This window comes from Triticum urartu, chromosome 6 (assembly GCF_003073215.2).
Source record: "Triticum urartu cultivar G1812 chromosome 6, Tu2.1, whole genome shotgun sequence".
Lineage (NCBI taxonomy): Eukaryota > Viridiplantae > Streptophyta > Magnoliopsida > Poales > Poaceae > Triticum > Triticum urartu.
Window position 1 is genome coordinate 10343358 of NC_053027.1, and position 16895 is coordinate 10360252.

The window sequence follows — 16895 nt, forward strand, 5'->3', positions numbered from 1 at the left end:
AGGTGCAAGCATTGTTGTTGCTGAGTTCCATGCCTGATAGTTGGAACACGCTTGTTGTGTCACTTAGCAATTCAGCTCTGGATGGGAAGCTGACTTTGGAGATTGTGAAGAACAGTATGTTGAATGAAGAAGCCAGAAAGAAGGAAAAGGTTGATGCCTCTTCTTCTGATGCGTATGTGGCTGAAACCTATGGGAAGAATGAGAATCGTGGACGCATCAATACTAGATTTCAGCAAGGCAAAAATAAATCCAGGGGGAGATCAAAGTCAAAACAGCGAAAAGATATTACTTGCTTTCATTGTGGAAATCCGGGACACATAAAGAGCGAGTGCAGGAAGTATAAAAGAGAGCTTGCAGAGGGGAAACTCACAAAGAAAACCGAGCAAAAGGCTGAGAGCAGTTCAGCCATGACCGCAACAGATGAGGACTATCTAGTCATTGAAGATGAAGATTGCTATAGTGCCGTTCGTGATGATGCCATGAGTTGGGTTGTGGATTCAGGTGCGTCCTTCCACATCACATCACACAAGGAGTATTTCACATCTTACACTAGTGGTGTTACTGGCCAAGTGAGGATGGGAAATAGTGGTTCATCAGCAATTGTTGGCAAGAGCTCTATATGCATTGAAACAAACACAGGTTGCAGATTGGTGCTTGATGATGTGAGGCATGTTCCCGACATAAGGCTGAATTTGTTGTTAGTGGGCAAGCTTGATGATATCAAACATCCTAGTTATTTTGGTAAAGGAAAGTGGAAGCTCACCAAAGGCTCTTTGATCTTGGCTCGAGGAAGTAAGCAAGGTAATCTCTATGTGACTAAAACTAAGTTGTGCAATGAGGTGTTGAATGTTGCTAAAAAAGACACTTCAGTTGAATTGTGGCACAAGAGGCTTGGACATATGAGTGAGAAGGGCATGCATGCTCTTGCTCGCATGGAGTACCTCCCTGAGTTGAAAGGTATATCCTTGAAACTCTGTGCACATTGTTTTGCTGGCAAACAACATAGGGTTGCATTCCGTACACTCCCTCCACATCGTGCAGAAAATGTTCTTGATATTGTGCACACTGATGTTTGCTCCATGACTGAAAAATCTCATGGTGGAGCATTATACTTTGTGACTTTTATTGATGACCATTCTAGAAAAGTTTTTGTGTATGTGTTGAAACACAAATACCAGACGCTTGAAGCCTTCAAGGAGTTCCATGCCAAGGTCGAAAGAGAAACTGGCAGGAAATTGAAGTACGTGAGATCAGACAATGGTGGTGAATATCGAGGTCCTTTTGAAAGGTATTGCAGAAATGTTGGCATCAGGCTTGAGAAGAGTCCACCAAAGACACCTCAGCTCAATGGTCTTGCAGAGAGAATGAACAGGACACTCACAGAGAGGGTCACAGCTATGCTCTCTCATGCTTATTTACCTAATTCATTTTGGGCTGAAGCATTGATGAATGCTATGTATGTGGTTAACCTATCTCCCTCAGTTTCTCTTGCGGGTGATATTCCTCAGAGAGTTTGGTCAGGGAAGGAGGTATCATACAAGCACTTGAAGGTCTTTGGTTGCAGGGCATTTGTACATGTTCCAAGGGACGAGAGATCCAAGCTTAATAGCAAGACAAAGCAGTGCATCTACCTTAGCCAACCAAGTGAAGAGTTTGGCTACAGGTTGTGGGATCCAGTAAATAGGAAGATTGTGAGAAGCCGAGATGTGGTGTTCATTGAAGATGAAACAATAAAAGATATTGGGAAACCAGAGAAGCCACTGACCAACACACCTCAGGTTGACATGGATCCAATCCGTCCTCCTCTCGTGCATGACAATCATGGGGGAGATGATGACACTGAAGACAGTGGAGATGCAACTGATCAAGGCAGTACAAGTCAAAGTGGCGAGCAGCCATCAAGTGATGATGATGATGAAGTTGGTAATGATGATGCCAACGAAAATCCACCTGATTCACCACGAGTGCAGCAGCAAAGAAGAAGTGAAAGAGGTCACATTCCTTCTTCTAAATATCCACCACATCAATATGTGTTGATGACAGATGCAGGTGAGCCCTCATGCTATGAGGAGGCAGTGTCTGATGAGAACAAGGAAGAATGGTCAGAAGCCATGCAGGATGAGATGAATTCCCTGTATGAAAATGATACTTTTGAGTTGGTGAAACTGCCAAAAGGCAAGAAAGCACTCAAGAACAAGTGGGTGTACAGAGTGAAGACTGAAGAAAACACCTCACATCCAAGGTACAAGGCCAGATTGGTTGTGGAAGGATTCAGTCAGAAAAAAGGAATTGATTATAGTGAGATATTCTCTCCAGTGGTCAAGATGTCTTCGATCCGAGTTGTTCTTGGCATGGCTGCCACCATGGACTTGGAAATTGAACAACTTGATGTGAAGACTGCATTCTTACATGATGACCTAGAGGAGGAGATATACATGGAGCAGCCAGAGGGATTTATGGTTGCGGGCAAGGAGCACTTAGTTTGCAAATTGAAGAAGAGCTTGTATGGCTTGAAGCAAGCTCCTCGGCAGTGGTACAAGAAGTTTGAGTCTTTTATGACTAGGCTTGGTTACCATAAAGCACAACCTGATCACTGTGTCTTTACGAAGAGGTACGCCGAGGGTGACTTCATTATTCTCTTGTTGTATGTTGATGATATGCTGATTGTTGGAAATGGCATAAAGAGGATTGCTCTCCTCAAGAAGGCATTGAGTAAATCATTTGCCATGAAGGATTTAAGACCTGCTAAGCAAATACTTGGCATGAAGATCTCCCGTGATAGATCAAAGAAGATGCTTTGGCTCTCACAGGAAAGATATATTGAGAAGGTACTTGAAAGGTTCAATATGAAAGATGCAAAATCTGTTATCTCTCCGCTTGCAGGCCATCACAAACTGAATTCAAAACAATGTTCTACAAGCAAGAAGGAGAAAGAAGAAATGAGGAAAGTACCTTACCAATTTGCTGTGGGCAGTTTGATGTATGCCATGGTATGTACTAGGGCTGACATTGCCTATGCAGTTGGAGTTGTTAGCCGGTTCATGACAAATCCAGGTAAAGCTCACTAGGAAGCAGTGAAGTGGATTCTCCGGTATCTCAAGGGTACTTCTACATCTTGTCTATGCTTTGGAAATGGTGATCCTGTATTGCAGGGCTATACAGATGCAGATTACGCAGGTGACAAGGATCGTAGGAAGTCCACATCCGGATACCTGATGACTTATGCAGGGGTGTCATGGCAATCAAGATTGCAGAAATGTGTTTCTACATCAACTACAAAAGCTGAGTACATTGCAGCAGTTGATGCCGGCAAGGAAGTTTTGTGGATGAAGAACTTCTTGCAAGAGCTCGGCATGAAGCAAGAGAAGTATGTTCTGTTTTGTGACAGTCAGAGTGCTATTCATCTTGCCAAGAATTCAAGTTATCACTCTCGAACCAAGCACATTGATGTGAGGTACCATTGGATTCGATATGTTGTGAGTTCCAAGTTGCTGAAACTTAAGAAGATCCATACCGACGACAATGGTTCGGATATGATGACCAAGATATTGCCAAATGAGAAGCTACAAGTATGTTGCAAGGTAGCGGGCATGGCGGTGCCCCCCTCATGAGTCGGAGGGGGAGATTTGTTGGGATATCCTCCTCATGTGGGCTGTGAGGAGATGACCATTTGAGGCCTTTTAGGCAGCTCAAAGAGGTGCATGAGCCCACTACCCATTAGGGTTATGACCTAGGGTCATTTTGGAATTTGCACATGAGTGGATGGGGATGCTTTACCCTCCATCCAGCAGCCACCACCAAGAGTGATGAAAATCAGTTCATCCTCCAAGAGAGAAGAAGAGAGAAAACCAAGAGAGCAAGGGAAGAAGAGGAAGATTGAAGGAAGAAGCAAGGGAGCTCCTCCCCAAGGTTGTGATGGTCCAGATCCACTACCTTGTCTCCTTCAAGCTTCGGTTCCACCATCTTTGGTGAGATTGTTCCAATCCCTAGTTCTTGAACCCCCAAATCTTGTTGTGTTCATCCAAGATTTAGAAATCTTGATGTATGAGATCCTCTAGTGCTTTCTAGATAAGAACTTGTTGTATCCCACATTTGATAATAGCAGGGGCGGAGCCAGAAAATTTGGCCGTTGGGTTCACTCCATGACTAGATGTCAGAACTTGGTACTAGTATGCGAAGTGTAAAGTCTAAGTTTAAATTATCTTACTACAAAATTATAGCACCCAAAAACAGTATAATGAATAGAAATATGGTATCACATATCACACATCGTGTTGCATTAAAAACTAAAGAGTGCAAGACATACCGGTTCAAAAAAATTACAAAATCATTTGTTTACATAAATAACTTTATAGCTTCAGATGTAGCTTCTCATCTTCCTGGCACATTGAAAAAATGACAAGTTAGTTTGACAAGTTTAGATTAAGTATTATCAAGCAAAAGAATCTTGTAAAGGTACTCACATTTTAGAGTGTCCCCTTTCGATCTTTCATCGCCTTAAAAATATTAAATACTGCATCATTGGTAACTGTGGAAAATATATCTTTCTCCACATAGCTAATTAGGCAATCGCTCATGAACTGATCACCCATTTTGTAGCGCAATTTTTTCTTGACAACATTCATAGCTGAAAAGCATCTCTCCACTGATGCTGTGGCAACTGGCAATATCAATACTAGCTTTAAAAGATGATAGACCAAAGGAAACGTAACATGCTTATTTGTTTGCACCATTAATTTAGCAAGATCGGCAATTCCGTCCAAATTGGCAAACCTTTCATCTGCTCGCACATTGTCAATGTAAGTGCGAAGTTCAGGACCAAGATCATCCATTTTTCTTGAATCAAAGTCATCTGGATAAAACTCGGCTAGCTTCACTAAGCTGTCCAAGTTGAAAGCAGCAAAAGAGTCTTTGGGGTTGAAAGAAGCCATGCGCCCAAGCAATGCAAAATTTACCTCATTGAAGCGGTCATCAAACTCTTGAAGCTGCCAATCAATAACAGAATTAAGACACTCAATTCGGTAATGTTGAAGGTTTGTCTTATTGGTTTTTTGCCGTGGTTTGTGCCGATTAACATATTGCTCCTGCATATTTGCATTCTCAATGTGATGCTCTTCACAAAATGAATATGTCTTCTCAAGAAGTGAGCCCCATCCATTATCCCTTAGTTCTTGCAGCTCATTTCTTGTTGACTTCACACATGAGATGGCATTCAAGATGTCTTGATCCTTCCTTTGTAAAGACTGTGACAAAGTATTTGCATTTCCCAATATATGCAACATCATGTGCAAATAGAAAACAAAATCAAATGCCTCAAAATATGCTACAAGACCACGTGCCTGACATTTCTTATCACTTTTGCCTTCCTTCTCAACATATTTCAGAACAGACATAACTGATGGGAACAATTTCAATAGACTTGAAAGGGTCCTGTAGTGTGAGCCCCAACGTGTGTCACCGGCTCTTTGAAGAGTTTGTTCCTGATTTAACCCCGTGCCAGTGGTAATCTGCCCACAGCCTATGGCTTTTATTACCTCCTCTCGATGTTTCTCTCTAATCATATCCTTTCTTTTGCAAGAAGCTCCAACCACATTGAATAAAACGGAGATCATATAGAAAAAATCTGCAACATCGTCATGCTTCTTTGATACTGCCACAATAACCAACTGGAGCTGGTGAGAAAAACAATGCACATAATATGCTGACTTATTCTCTTGCATAATCTTTGCTTTTAAGCCATTAAACTCACCATGCATGTTGATAGCCCCATCATAACATTGGCCTCTGACCTGATTTATGCTTAATCCAATTTTCGTGAATAATTTTTGAAGAGTGGCCTTGAGACAAGTTGCTGATGTTTCCTTCACATGTTCAATCACAACTAACCTTTCAATGATAAATCCACGCTTGCTAAGATATCTCAAAACAACTGCCATTTGCTCTTTGTCCGACACATCAGTAGCCTCATCAATCAACAAACTGAATACGTCACCTCCAATTTCTTCAATAATAGAATCTAAAGTTATCTGCACAAAAGATAATTAACTCATTAGACAACATTTTTCTTGTAAGAAAACATAAATAATAGGCACTAAAATTTAATGTTACCTTTGCAAAAATAATTTGCAATTTCCTTTTGAATATCTCCACATACCCACTTACAGTTTTTTGGAGCATTCTTAAGAACTACATTCCGTATAGCTTCATTTTGGTTTGCCAAAGTATCTACCAACTCTCGAAAATTTCCCTTATTTTGTGACTCCTCTGATTCGTCATGGCCTCGGAATGCTAAGCCTTGATGCAACAAGTATCTCACCGAATCAATGAAAGCATTAAGACGGATTCGATTTTGCTTTTTTGTAAGATCAGTTTGCTTATCCATAGCAACATGAATTGACTGTTCTTGATTCATCAAAGCATCACATCTTTTTACTGCCACATTATGAAAGCTATTAACATTACCCTTACCCTCATGAGTATCAAGTCTGCTTTTCTTGTTCCAACCGTTCCAACCGTTAATAGCAAATGCATCACTCCCGGCTTGTCCTTCATTGTAATCTCTGAAAAGATAGCAGCACAAACAGAAGGCCTTATGCACTTTGTCACTATACTCAAGCCAACAACCATAATCATTAAACCAATCTGGATTAAATCTCCGTTGAGTATCTCCAATCTCCCTCTGCGGGTAATCAAAATTAGACGGTGGCCTGTAAGGTCCCCTCGTTAAATATATGCGCCTAATCTCATCTTGCTTCTTTGGATTTATTGTGTACTCTGAAATTCTCTTCCGATCAGCCGGATCATAAGGCAACTCATCTAACTTAATTTCTGTATGAATAGTAGCCTTCGGAAGACCAGCTGCAGTACTATTTGGTGCACTTAGCCTACGTCTAATGGGTGACCTTGATGTGCCTGCATCATTCTCTCGATCTGGTGACCGAGTTTTCTTCGAAAAATACCGCTGCATAGCCTAGATCAATGAAAGTCCATGGAGAAAAAATTAAAAAAAAACTAGGGCAAAAAATCACTATGGCATTGGGCAATTAGGCTACAACTATAGAGATGAGGCAATTAAAACATACATAAGAGAGATGAGATGAGGCAATGTAATCTAATTACCTCAAATGCGGCCGCCCGAGAGGCGGCGTCTCGGTCGCGATGAGGCAGCAGGAACACGAACAGGCTAGAGAGATCCGATGTGAACTGGAAAAGGAAAAGAAGACGAGGCGTGCGGCCGCGTAGGTGACTAATCACGGTGATTAATTACGGCAAGGAGTCCAGGACTTCTGATGGGCTGTTCACTTTTGGGCCTTTGTTTAGTCGCTCGTGTGACAACCTTTTCGTTGATGGGTTCAGTCACAATTTTTTATTGGGTTCACCTCAACTAAGTATGCACCTACATGCACGTACCGAGCAAAATCCGTTGGGTTCATTTGAACCCAACCCTTGTACGCTGGCTCCGCCGCTGGATAATAATGGAAGAGGATTTGGGTGGCTTCGGCTCGTGGTTTTCCCCCCTCAAGTTGAGGAGTTTTCCACGTAAAAATTTAGTGTCTGTTTGTTGATACTTGGTGATGTCCAGAAACTTACTCCTACCATAAGACACTAGGCTGAGGAGTGTCTTGCTTGCTGAGTAACATTTTCTGCCTCTATATATGCTGCTGCATATGTTTTCTTCCGTATTAAGCAACGATTCTTAAATTAGTACATGATGTGGTGCTGAGATTACTTATTTTCGCTGCAGTTATCAATTAACTACAAGTGTATTTGTGTATGAAGACGGCGGGAAGACGTACGATGTATTTGAGCACGTGTACGTGACGAGGGACGTCATCTTCGACGAAGAGCAGAGCTGGAACTGGGGCGCCGATACGTACGACGACGTCGACAACAGCCTCACGGTGGAGTACTTGGTTCCGGGTGTGCTGGCACCTACACATGAGCTAGGAGCGGCGACATGGCATGCCGGCCATGCTGGTGACCACACCCACACCCATGCCGCAGATGGTATCCAGGCCAGTCTACGCCTCTCCAGCTTCAGCTTCGGGAGGTGTAGAGTTTTTCACTCCACCACCAGCACTGCCCAGAGACGCCTCGTCGCTATAGAATGCTTACGAACCTGTTTGACATCACTGGCGAGGTGGAGTTGGAGGCTGACAAACTCTACCCGGCGGTCGGCGACGAGCTGGTTAACTTCGCGGAGGCGGAGCCGTCTGACAGATGGCGCCGTGCGACGCTCAAGAAAATGGGCTCCATCAAGGAGAACGCGACATGGTCTCTAACTAACCTCCCTACAGGACACTGGCCGATCGGATTGAAATGGGTCTTCAAAGTAAAAAAGAACGCTGCCGGAGAAGTAGTGCGGCAGAAAGCCAGCCTCGTCGCCAAAGGCTACGTGCAACATGCCGGGGTGGACTTTGATGAAGTATTTGCACTGGTGGCGCGTTTGGAGTCTGCCCGCCTACTGATTGCTCTCGCCGCGAGTCACGGGTGGGAGGTGCACCACATGGACGTGAAGTCTGCGTTCCTCGAGCATGAACTTAATCTGGGTAATGAATACATAAGAGAGGGTGGGGTTTTATACCCACACGCACTGACATGCTAGGCTGCGCTCCGACGCACCCTCTCACCCACTTGCCACGTCCCGTGCGCCCGTCACACACGCACGCGGTCGCCGCGGCCGATTCCTATGCCCGACATGGTCACCTCTCCCTAGTCTTTCGCCAACTAACCCATGCACACACACACGCTCCCTCAGGCATACACGCACACACCCGAGCCTGCCACGGGCCGGACCTGATGCGCCCAGCGCGCGCACACACGCACGCACGCGTCCGAGCCTGCGGTGGCTTATTGCCTAACAAATCCGAGCACGCTGTCTCTGTCCGTGGAGAGACAGCCTTGCTAATGGTTGGAGTATATGCCAATGATTTGCTGATTATAAGCGCTCATCAAGGCGATGTTGATCGGTTCAAGCAGGAGATGCTCATGCTCTTCAAGATCCTCGGCAGGCTAAGCTTTTACGTTGGCATCAAGGTACATCTAAGGCAATGGCTTCATCACCATGCATCAGGCTGTGTACGCTGCCAAGATCCTTCTAATTAAGGACAACGTTGTTGGAAATATGAGCAAATTACTACAAGATTTAATCCGAATAAACAGAAGATAAATCATGACCACAGCAGCAGAGATTAAACTAATCATGCGAACTAGCATAGCAGATGAACATATCACATCTAGGGCACATACTAGAAGCATGAATTCTATCACGATCTCGAACAGGAAGTATAGAATCACATATGGTGCAGCGGGTGCAGCACCGCCGGCGTTGACGTTGTCTCCCATGTCGTCGAGGACGAGGTTGCCGAGGTCGGGGAAGAAGTCGTCGCTGCCAGCAGTCGCGCGAGTGCGCTCCCCAAAAACCTGATCGCCCCTCTCCCGTACAGGATCACGAGAGGCGGGGTTCCGGAGGCCTACTGTCCCTTCTCATGGTGCACGCCGGAAGGAGGGATGGAGAAGATTTGCTTGACGGCGCAATGATCTGGAACGGTTGTGAGAAACCATACGAAGCGGCGGCGACTCAGCTCGGCTCAATCCCGCAACCCGCGGCGCGTCGTGACGAGGCGTGGCGTGGCGAGGCGAGCGAGGAGGAGGAGCACGCGTGTAGGTCTCCTCTTCTCATGCTCATACAAGTGGTAGAAGAGCTCACCTTATAAAAAGGTGCAACTCTCTCAACTTCCGGGGTGGGACTAAACTTTAGCCTCACTCACTCCACTCACATGTGTGCATGAATGGGCCAAGAGAATTTCATAATTTTAGTTGGGCTTTGGGCCAAAGGCCTACTAGCAAAATTCCAACAATCCCCCACAAAGTCTCATTGGCACATCTCATCATTTAGTTCCAAAACATTGTTTTATATATCGGTGCTTAGTGGAGACTGTGAAGTTGAACTTCCACTTAGAAATTTATGCTACACTAGATCACAACTTAAATAGTGGACTATGCCTTGAACTACAAGTTTTTTGTGAAACTAGTTTCACACAAACTCTTGACCGATACTGGGCTGCCGCAAGGCTTCCCCGCGGGTGGAGCATATACGTCATACTCCAGGGCCTTTCATGAATTTATTAGAGAACACCCAATTCTCACAGACTGCGACGTTAACAGTCAAATTCATATAGGTGTGTTCCTCAGAAGATGTTCTGCAGGACAATATCTCTGCTTACCCGAATAAGCCACTTGGAACACATTAAGATAAGTATCAACCTGCCATGCAGATCAGGAGAGTATTGCATCTTCACGGAGTGGGATAATTAATATAGGGATACTCTCCTCCCAGCTGACCAACAGCTTGTCTCCCACTTCTACTTCACGGGATCTCCGATCACATAGAGTGGTTTACCACTATGGACAACTCATGCGGTGGGTCTCAAACCCATCTCCATCGATACATTATCTATCACATTACGTGATAGACCCTTTGTGAAGGGATCTGCCAAGTTTTTCGACGTTTGGATATAATCCAACGTAATAACTTTGGAGTTCCTCAATTTTCTGACAGATTTTAGTCTCCTCTTCACATGCCTTGAGGACTTCATATTGTCCTTAGAACCGTTTATCTTGACGATCACAGCTTGATTATCACAGTTCATCAGGATAGGGGGTATCGGTTTTTCAACCATAGGTAAGTCCATCAAGAGTTCACGAAGCCACTCTGCTTCAACAGTGGCAGTGTCTAATGCTGTGAGTTCTGCTTCCATAGTTGACCTCGTTAAGATGGTCTGCTTGCAAGACTTCTAGGAAACAGCGCCACCACCAAGTGTAAAAACATAACCACTTGTGGCCTTAATCTCATCAGCATCAGATATCCAGTTTGAGTCACTATAACCCTCCAGTACCCTTGGATACCCGGTGTAGTGAATCCCATAGCTCGCGGTGCCTTTCAAATAGCGCATAACTCTCTCAAGCGCATGCCAATGATCATCTCCCGGTTTTGACACAAACCGACTCAGCTTGCTCACAGCAAAAGAGATGTCAGGCCTCGTGGCACTCGCCAAATACATAAGCGAGCCAATAATCTGAGAATACCTCAGTTGATCTCTAGCAATCCGTCGATTCTTTCGAAGCAACACACTAGCATCATATGGAGTTGGAGAAGGCGTGCAGTCGCTATACCCAAAACGACTCAAGACCTTTTCCACATAATGAGACTGAAGCAGTGTGATCCCACCATTCTCATCTCTCAACAGCTTGATGTTTAAGATAACATCAGCTACTCCTAGATCCTTCATCTCAAAACAGCGAGATAAGAAATCCTTAACCTCCTTGATTAAATCAAGTTTGGTTCCAAAGATCAATATGTCGTCGACATACAGACAAAGAATAACTCCTTCGCCCCCATCATAGCGATAGTACACGCACTTGTCACCATCGTTTACTACAAAGCCGGCAGCAGTTAATGTTCTTTCGAACTTCTCATGCCACTCCTTAGGAGCTTGTTTAAGGCCATATAAAGACTTTAATAACTTGCACACCTTTCCTTCTTGACCAGGTACTACAAAACCATCTGGCTGATCGATGTAAATTTCCTCCTTCAACTCTCCATTGAGGAAAGTCGTCTTAACGTCCATTTGATGAACGAGAAGACCATGTGAGGCAGCCAGTGATAGTAGCACCCGAATTGTGGTCAGTCTAGCCACGGGTGAGTAAGTATCAAAGAAGTCTTCACCTTCTTTCTGGGTATAACCCTTGGCCACAAGCCGTGCCTTGTACTTTTCAATCGTACCATCAGGTCTAAACTTCTTCTTGAACACCCACTTACATCCTACAGGTTTGCACCCATAAGGACGGTCAGTGATCTCCCAGGTACCGTTAGCTAAGATGGAATCCATCTCGCTACATACAGCTTCCTTCCAGTAGTCAGCATCAGGAGATGCATAGGCTTCTGAAATAGTCCTGGGTGTGTCATCCACGAGGTACACAATGAAATCATCACCAAAAGACTTTGCAGTCCTCTGTCTCTTACTCCTCATAGGAGTTCCATTGTTACCCTCAACAGGATTCTCAACGTGTTCCATCGCAATGGTGGGTTCAGGAATTACAGTGAATTCCTCACTAGATGGAGTAGGTATCTCCTGATTTGATGAACTCGACATATCCTTCATAGGAAATATGTCCTCAAAGAAAGTTGCATCATTTGATTCCATAATCGTACCAACATGCATGTCGGATACCTCAGATTTTATTATCAAAAATCTATAGCCGATGCTATGAAAAGCATAGCCCAGAAGAACACAATCCACGGTTTTTGGTCCAAGCTTGCGCTTCTTGGGAATTGGTATATTGACTTTCGCCAAACAACCCCAAGTACGTAGGTAAGAGAGTTTCAATCTTTTCCTTTCCCATTCCTCAAATGGAGTCATGGTCTTATGCTTTGTGGGAACTCGGTTTAGGACATGACACGCAGTCATTAGCGCCTCCCCCCCACCATTCCTTGGATAGACCCAAAGTGTCTAACATGGTGTTAACCATATCAGTTAGAGTTCGGTTCTTTCTTTCGGCTACCCCATTTGACTGGGGCGAGTAGGGAGGCGTCCTCTCATGGATTATACCATGTTCCGCACAAAACAGATCAAATTCATTGGAAAAATACTCTCCACCACGATCGGACCTAAGCCGTTTAATTTTTCGATCAAGTTGGTTCTCTGCCTCAGCTTTATAGTTTTTAAAGAAAGTCAAAGCCTCATCTTTTGATTTCAGAAGATACACATAACAATATCTAGTGGAGTCATCAATCAACATCATGAAGTATCTCTTTCCACCTTTTGTCAACACGCCATTCATCTCACAAAGATCAGAATGTATAAGCTCAAGTGGCGCCCAGTCTCTTGCCTTTGCAGTCTTATGGGACTTGCGAGGTTGCTTAGCTTGAACACATACTTGGCACTTGGAGCCTTTGACAGTAGAGATTTTCGGAATTAAATTCATATTGGCTAACCGCGTCATGCAACCAAAGTTAATATGACAGAGTCGTGAATGCCAAATATCAGACTCATTATTGTGGCAAACATTATTAATAACTTTAGTGCAAATATCTGACAAAGATAGACGGAATAAGCCTCCGCACTCATAGCCTTTTCCAACAAATTGTCCACACTTAGAAATTACAACTTTATTGGATTCGAAAACCAACTTAAAACCATCTTGACATAAACGGGAACCGCTAACGAGATTTTTATTGATGGACGGCACATGATGAACGTTCTTCAGACGCACAGTCTTCCCCGAAGTAAACTTCAGATCGACCGTACCAACACCTCGAACGATGGCATGTGACCCGTTCCCCATCAGCACGGGTGAAGTCCCTGTTGCCTGGTAAGAAGAAAACATGGAGGCGTCAGCACAAACATGTACATTGGCACCGGTGTCAATTAACCAATCAGGGGATTGAAATACTGAAAGGATGGTAGGAAAAATACCGTACCCTGATTCCTTCATATCAGTATCACCGATGACAACATTAGCGGACTTGCCGCTCTTCTCATGTTCGCGCTCCTCAAAGCGGTTAGGACACTTCGGAGCCCAGTGATTAGGATCACCGCAGACATGGCAAAGTCCCTTCCCCTTCTTATGAGAATTCTTCTTGAAGTTGGTAGAATGTGATGGCTTGTTCTTTGTATCAAACTTGCCTTTGCCCTGAGTTTTGTTCTTATTGTTTTTGAACTTGTTGGGCTGGGAGTTCTTCTTCTGTACCATGTGGGCACTAGAACCTCCCTCAGCAACTCGAGCACGTGTGTCCTTTGCTTTCGCCTTCTCTTCAACATCAAGAGTACCAATGAGATCCGCAACGGAAAACTCCTGTCTCTTGTGTTTCAGGGAAGTAGCAAAATTGTTCCACGAAGGTGGAAGCTTGGCAATGATGCCTCCGGCAACAAATTTGTCCGGCAACACACACTTGAAGTACTCAAGTTCTTTTGCGAGCGACTGTATCTCATGAGCCTGCTGTACAACAGGGCGCTCATCAGTCATTTTGTAGTCATAGAATTGCTCCATGACGTACAACTCGCTGCCGGCGTCCGAGGCACCAAACTTGGCCTCGAGCGCAGCCCACATGTCCTTGCCGTTGTCAAACGACATATACGAATCCACAATGGAGTCATCAAGAACACTCAGAAGAGGGCCTTTAAAGAGGGTATCGATCTTCTCAAAAGCTTCCAGCTGTGCTGGATTAAGATCGCCCTCAGGCTTGCCCTTGGTGGCATCATAGCAGCCCATGGTCTGAAACCAGTAGACTGCTCTCGTGCGCCACCTCTTATATTGTGCCCCCTTAAAGGCAAGCGGCTTCAGATGCGCAGCAAAACCACTCGGAGTAAATTGCCTATAATCAGGTTTTTGGATTGTTGGAAATATGAGCAAATTACTACGAGATTTAATCCGAATAAACAGAAGATAAATCATGACCACAGCAGCAGAGATTAAACTAATCATGCGAACTAGCATAGCAGATGAACATATCACATCTAGGGCACATACTAGAAGCATGAATTCTACCACGATCTCGAACAGGAAGGATAGAATCACATACGGTGCAGCGGGTGCAGCACCGCTGGCGTTGACGTTGTCGCCCATGTCGTCGAGGACGAGGTTGCCGAGGTCGGGGAAGAAGTTGTCGTTCGCGAAGTCGTCGCTGCCAGCAGTCGCGCGAGTGCGCTCCCAAAAAACCTGATCGCCCCTCTCCCGTACAGGATCACGAGAGGCGGGGTTCCAGAGGCCTGCTGTCCCTTCTCGCGGTGCACGCCGGAAGGAGGGATGGAGAAGACTTGCTTGGCGGCACAATGATCTGGAACGATGGTGAGAAACCATACGAAGCGGCGGCGGCTAGGGTAGATGTCTGCCTGACTATATAGTGCGGGCCGGGTAGGTCGTGGGAGTAAACCCCACGTCCGAGTCGTCACGATCCAAAAGAATCGGAAACGGTTCAGTAATTAACGCGTCTGTTAATTATTAATTAACGACTCATTAATTTTCCCATGCAGCAAAAATATAGACAACGTGCATAGCTCTGTCCTCGGCTCGGCTCAATCCCGCAACCCGCGGCGTGTCGTGTCGTGACGAGGCGTGGCGTGGCGTGGCGAGGAGGAGGAGCGCGCGTGTAGGTCTCCTCTTCTCATGCTCATACAAGTGGTAGAAGAGCTCACCTTATAAAGAGGTGCAACTCTCTCTCAACTTCCGGGGTGGGACTAAACTTTAGCCTCACTCACTCCACTCACATGTGTGCATGAATGGGCCAAGAGAATTTCAGAATTTTAGTTGGGCTTTGGGCCAAAGGCCTACTAGAAAAATTCCAACAAACGTTGGAGAGGACCGCAACCCAGCCATACTCCCATGGAGACAGGTCATGTTAAACGTTGTATTCTCTATATATACACGGTATATGTATAAACCATGTATATTACGTTGTAGGCGTGTGTGTGTCTTGCGTGTTGGTTAGGCAGGTAGGATCGATCTCTCCTGATGTTGTAGTTATCCTGTAGATAGATGAGATCGATCCTAACCTCCCGAAACCTCTCTCTGTAATCTCGATGGCCTCGTGCCCTATTTAACACGCACGCGTCCCTGCCTAGGGTATACGCTTAACCCATCGTTTCAAATGGTATACAGAGCCCTTTCTCTTCATCTCATCTAGCCATGTCGAGCTCCTCCTCCTCCGCCGTAGCCATGGTCGTGCCCTCCATTGCTTCCCTTGGCCACACCATAACCGAGAAACTCACCCGCGAGAACTTCCTTGTATGGAAGGCACAAGTCCTGCCGCACATCAAGGCGGCAGGGATGACCGGCTTCATCGACGGCTCCATCAAGGAGCTGTCCGCTGTGATCGTCATGGAGAAGGACGTCGCCGGCAAGAAGGAGTCTACCTCCGCGCCCAACCCCGAGCATGCAATATGGGTCACCCAGGATCAGCAGGTTCTCACCTTTCTGATCGCATCTCTATCTTGAGAAGTCTTGATGCAGGTCAGTACGTGCACCACGTCCGCTACTCTCTGTGCGGCGCTGTTGCAGTCTTGCAGAGCTTCTCGTCGTAGTCCGGGGCAAGGGTGATCCAACTCCGCTCACAACTCGAGCACACCCGCAAGGGTGATCTCTCCGCTGCATCCTACTTCACCAAGATGAAGGGCATCGCTGACGAGCTTGCAGCCGCCGGCAAGCCACTCGATGAGGACGACATCGTCGACCACATCCTGCAAGGACTCCTGCATGAACCCGACTACAATGGGTTTGTCTCTGCAATCTCCACCCGCACGGCTATCGAGCAGCCGATCAGCCTCAACGAGCTCTTCTCGCTGCTGCTGTCGGCAGAAGCCCGCATCGCCGCCCAGACTGCGTCCTACTCTGCCAACCTCGCGGCCAGGGGCGGTGGTCGCGGCGGTGGCAACTACAACAGCCGCCCCGGTGGCGGCAATGGTGGCGGCGATGGTGGTGGCACCCACGACTTCAACAACAACAACAATGCGGGCAGCTACAACCCGGGCGGCGGCGGTGTGCCGCAGCAAGGAGGTGGTGACCGCGGTGACCACGAGAAGTGTCAGATCTGCAAGCTGGAAGGACATGGAGCGTGGCGCTGCAAGAAATGCTTCGACCGCGGCTTCAACAACAACGTTCGCAATCCTGCGGGCAGAGGAGGTGGAGGTGGAAACCGCTCGGCCAATTCTGTTCACTCCTATGGGGTGGACACGAACTGGTACCTTGACACCGGTGCAACCGACCACGTGACCGGAGAGTTGGAGAAACTCGCCGTTCGCGACCGCTACACCGGCACAGATCAAATCCATACTGCAAGTGGACAAGGTATGGACATTGCGCACATTGGTCATTCGGTTCTCACCACCCCTCATGGC